Source organism: Chrysochloris asiatica, unplaced genomic scaffold, assembly GCF_000296735.1.
Source record: "Chrysochloris asiatica unplaced genomic scaffold, ChrAsi1.0 scaffold00432, whole genome shotgun sequence".
Lineage (NCBI taxonomy): Eukaryota > Metazoa > Chordata > Mammalia > Afrosoricida > Chrysochloridae > Chrysochloris > Chrysochloris asiatica.
Window position 1 is genome coordinate 336,679 of NW_006408950.1, and position 5,530 is coordinate 342,208.

At 40.8% G+C, this 5,530-nt stretch overlaps 1 pseudogene; it reads right to left on the bottom strand.

Moving 5' to 3' along the window:
- Nucleotides 1-302: 302 nt before the first annotated feature.
- On the bottom strand, nucleotides 303-1,386 carry LOC102816591 (annotated as a pseudogene).
- Between the last annotated feature and the right edge of the window lie 4,144 nt (nucleotides 1,387-5,530).

The window sequence follows — 5,530 nt, forward strand, 5'->3', positions numbered from 1 at the left end:
ACATTTAGGTTGCTTCCAATTTTTGGACATAACAAACCACGCCACAGAATATATCCTGGTATTTATTTCCTGACTATACATACTCAGCGTAGAATTACTAGATGTTTTTATTTAGATTTTTTTATGCACAATGATTCCTTAACTCCCATGTTCCTGTTTTGTTTTGTTTTTTTTTTAAGGTTTCCAAAATCCATTTATGACAGAGTCCAATGACGTGATTTGAATCTCAGCTAAGTTGGATTCAATTTTCTTTTCTTCATGTCCTGGTTCTTCCTATAACAATCACAGTCTCCTGTTAGATGTTAGTTAGCAATATGTGTTTGGGGATGCCAGGGACCAGATTTTGATTGTGGCTTCTGGAGGCAAAGTCCTTCTGGAGTTTTGTTCCGGGTAACCACGTAGTTTTTCAGTACTGGTGTGGCAAGTGTCTCAGGTGGTTCTGGTTTAGGCTGGAGCTTGATAATGTCATCTAAATCTGGAGTCAGATCCCGCATTTCAAGTTTGTCTGCAATGGAGTCTTTCTCTGTGAATAGTTCTAGAACAGCGGTCACAAGAGTGCTGTGCCTCAGAGGAGCCAGCAGCTCGCCTTGCTGCTGTTTCTCCATTTGCTCCCCAAACTGCTGTTGCAGCAGCTTTTGCTGGAGCTTCCGCTGCTACGTGGCATCACTCTCCACAGCAGATATCACAATGTGGAGATCATTTAAGCAGCCTGGTCAGCAAGGGGAGGTCACCACCTGAGGTTTGTGGGGTACCAGAGCTATGTTCTGCCAGCAACTGTTATATCTTGCTTGTTGCACAGATGGTTCAAAATCTTGTCTTTTTGCTTTAGTTAAATCCACTTCAGGAGGCAACTGGCATGGAAGCTTATTTAGTGATTTCAGATAGTCTTTGTCCAGAATACAATTTCCAAGTACATTCCCAAAACTCCTGAGTACTCGCTTCAACCCATCTATTACTGCCTCCTTCTTTGCCTTCTCCAAGATAAGGCTTTTGACTTGAGGCCCTCACTAACACCATAACCCACATCTTCATGATAAGCACCATCCCATCCTTCAACTGGACCCTTACAAATGCCCAGTCTCCCTTGTAGAACTTGCCATTGTTGAGGTCAACAAAATCCACAGAGTGTGACCAGCCATTGTAACCAAACATCTCATTGGCCAGATTAATTACTCTATGACCCTCAACGTAACACATCTTCTGGCCTCCTCCAGCCAAGCGGTTGCTAATATATTCTGGGCCGAGGCGCTGCCTCAGGGCATTCTTGATGACCTGGTACTCTTCTGCTGTGTACTGACACTGTCCAAAGCGTAATACAGAGCTGCCACTTGCTGAAGAAGGATGGCAATCACGGCTTCTAGGAACTTCTTCCTCAACCCCAGACATGTTTATTCTGTCAGACATGCCTCAGGCAGAGCGCGATGGATGCAGCTGCGCAGGGAGCCAAGTCTTGGTTAAATGAAAGGGGAGTTTAGATGGAGGCAGAGTAGAGCAGACTGGGAAGGAAGTGCAATGTAACCCTGGGAAGAAAGTCCAAAATCGAAGGCAGACTTTTGAATTAAAAAAAAAAAAAGCCCATGTTCCTGTTTTTAATACTTTTGGATTTAACTTTTGTTTATGGTTTATGATCTATATTCCTCTCCTAGAGAAACATCTAAACAAAGTGTTTTACATAGCACAATTATCTCCTTACTTCCTGGTGCTATTTCTATCATGTCCAAATAATACTAAATGCATAGCTTGGTTTCTGAGTTCTCTTCTGCTCTGCTGCATCAATACCACAGTATTTTGTGTAGATGAACGTATGACCTCAAAACATTGCTCTTCTTTTCCAAATTTATTTTTATAACATTTGTGAGTATATCCAAACCCATACTAACAGCAATGATAACAACAGGTATCTTCTTCTTGTTCCAAATTCCAGCTTCAACATTATCTTTGCTGTTTACTACAGGTTACTGCTGGCTGTCATTTCACATACAAATGCTCTCTTTAATATGACTTGGACTCTGGAATCCAATAAGCTTTTAGCTTTGTTAAAGTTTCCCTCATTTATGGTGTTTGCATCAGAATAATTATTTCTATGTGCTATGAAGTGTGAATTCCTGATAAAGGCTTTGCTATTTTCAAGAGTTTTAATTAGTATGAATTTTCTGATGTCTAATGTGAATTTTCTGATGTCTAACAATTAGGCAAATCTGCTACACAAGACCTTTTTAAAGGGTTGAAGAGCAAAAATGTCAGCTTGACAAGGAGGAGAGTGATTAACTTTTCAGTCTAGGAGTGAAGGTCCCTAGGACCATCAAGGGAGAAGAGCAGAGAGCGGGACCCTACCCAGAGAAGCAGTGATGCCTGAAATGGAGCCAGAGATGATGACGTGGATCGATGGAGCAGCTGGAGACTTTAGATCCAGAGAGGGAAAGTGACTGGGTGCTGAAGACCTGGGGGGTACGGGGAAGGATTGCATGGAGGGGATTGTAACCATGGCAATGAGACGATATACGATAGAATGAATGTAAAACTAATGTTCTACCACGTAAACTATCACAAAATTCACAATAAAACATTCAAGAAAAATAAATAAATAAATAACCAATTCCCAAGAGTTTTTTGAAAAGAAAAATCCAGTTTGCTGTAGGAAAGGACACTACTAGCAAGAATCTAGGAAGAAATCTAAGGAAAATGTGCAAGATTTCTACATTAAAAATTATAATTAAATTTCTCCTCAAATGACTGTATAACCAATCAAGATCAACAAAAGATTTTTTTTAAGAGAATGGATTTCAAAATTCTTAAGTGTGCCAAAACATGCAGTGTAAGTCTAAGAAGAACAAAGTAAAACATCACACTACACAAGTTAGAATTTTTTCTGTATTTTTTAAAAATTACCCCCTCCCCAAATGAAAACACATGCATGTAAAAGGAAGAGGGGGAGGAGAGTTAGAGCTGAGAAAAGACAGAACTATGGGAGAGTTGGCAGGTGACCCACAGTAGGGTACCAGTCAGCAGGCTGAGTATGTAACTCCACATCTAATCACTATGGTTATCTTTCTGCAATTTCACTAACAGGGGTGGAGGGTCAGAGAAAAAGAGGAAGACCCCCAACGAGATGGATTGGCCAAGTGGCAGCATCGATGGACTCAAGCGTGGCAACTGTAGTGAGTTTGGCCCAGGATCGGGCAGTGTTTCGTTCTGCTGTGCATGGGTTGGTACTGACTCGATGGCACCTAATAACAACAACAATGTGATGTGACTTCTGGCTGACAGCTTTCCCACAGTATCACTACATTGATAAGGCTTCTTACCTGTACGTATTCTCAAATATAGAGCAAGTGTTGACAATGAGAGAAGGCTTTTCCATATTCGTTACAACTGTAGGGTTTCTCACCTGTGGATTCTCATACACACAGTAAGAGATGAGATTTGAGAAAAGGCTTTTCCACATACTTTGTATTCATAAGGTTTATCAGCTGAACGAATTCTCATATGTACAGTAAGTGATGTTCGTTGAGAGAAAGCTTTTACACATTCATTACATTCATAGGGTTTCTCTCCAGTGTGAATGTTTTATGAGGTACTTCTTTTGGCCAAAAGCTGTTCCACATTCATTACATTTAAAGGGTTTCTCTCCAATATGAATTTTCTCATGCTCAGTAAGGTTTTATTTGCCACTGAAGGTTTTCCCACACTCCTTACATACAAAAGGCTTCTCTCCTGTGTGAGTTCTCTGGTGTCTGATAAGATTTGACTTTTGAATGAAAGTTTTCCCACAATCTTACACTCAAAAATGTTCCTCTCCACTGTGGATTTTCTAATGAGTAAAGAGGTTTTCCTTTTGACTGAATGATTTTCCACATTCATCACATTCAAAAAGCTTCTTTCCTGTATAAGTGTTCGGATATTTAATGCCACATTGCTTTTGGATGAAGGTTTTTCCACATGTATTAGATTAAAAAGGTTTCTCCCAAGTATGAAAATATTCATGCTCAGTGAGATTTGATTTTTGGTTGAAGACTTTCGCACATACTTACCAGACAAAGGGGTTCTCCCCACTATAAATTTTCTCCTGAATAGGGTTTGACATCTAAATGGAAGCTTTTCCACATTCACAACATTTCCCTCCAGTATGGACTTTTTGATAAATAATGATTTACTTGCAACAGAAAGTTCTTCCACATTTCATATATTTATAGAACTTATTCCCTGTATGATTGATTCTTTTAAAGAATTTCCTTCTGCTCAATGAGATTTATCATCTAGCTAAAAGTTCTTCAATATTTCATAGAACCACAAGATTTCTCTCCAGCATAACTTCTATATTTACTGAGATATGACACGTGAGTGAAAATTTTTTCACATTTAGTAAATTCATATGGTATTCTCTAGTTTTAGTGATCTGGTTTCAAAGGGATTCTATTTTTTTTTTTTAACTGAAGATATTCCCACACTTCTTTAAAGTTAAAGCAGGTTTATTATTATTAAGGGAGGCTTCTGTGGCACTGCAGGATAATGCACTGAATCTCAAGGTTGGTCTGAACAGCAAGATCAGTAGCTCAACCCCACCAGCCATCCCTCAGAAACTCTAGAAAGGGTTATTATGAGTCAGAACCAACTCAACAGCACTTAACAACAACAACAAATTATTATAAGGAGTGTACTGTGGCCAGATTGCTAAATTAATTAAATGGATGATTCTTTCCTACAGAGCTTCCACCCAAGATTAAGCAATGAAAAATTGTGTTTCAAACTTCTTAAGTAAATTCAAAGAGGAGTTGCCTTAAGAAAATAAAGTCTGGATGGCAGCTAAGGTGAAGGTGCGGTGAAGGTCGCCATCAGCAATAACTCAGAATTCCAGGCAAAAAAGAGGCAAGACAGAGCTCCAAAACTCGGACCCACAGAGATAGGAATAGTTTAAAGGTTTGAAGGCTTATAGCCTGTGGAATTTGGAGCTGAGGCGGGAAATTGCGTACTTTTGAATTTGCCGGCCAGGAACAGAGGCCTGAGCCCACATCCTGGGCGAGTCCAAGCGGTAGGATGAAATAGGAGCCGCAGAGATGCAATGGAAACACACCGCAGGAACCTTGGGGGGGGAAAAAAAGGTGCACAATATACTCTGCTGATTTTGTGTGGTTCTGATTTTATTTTTATCTTTGGTGTCGGGCAATAGGTGTGCTCACAGTTTACCCACCTATATTCAGGTAAATAGAGGTAGGGGCTTAGCCGACTGGCCATGACCCACACTCACCGCTGGCGGTTTCCTCTGCCAGGAACTCACACACTCAGCCCAAACTGAGACGCGGATTTGGTCGGCCTTTTTGCACTGGGTTGAGAGGGGTCCTGGTGTAGCGCTGTGGGTTAAGGTGCTGCACTGCAAATGCTTTTGAACTGCAAGGTCGGTGGTTCAAGCTCACCAGCCGCTCCTCGGAAACCCTATATGGGAGACGCGGATGTGCTTACTATTTGGTCAGCTTTTTTTTTTCCCCCCGCTAGTTTGAGAGGTGTCCCGGCATAGCGCTGTGGGTTAAGATGC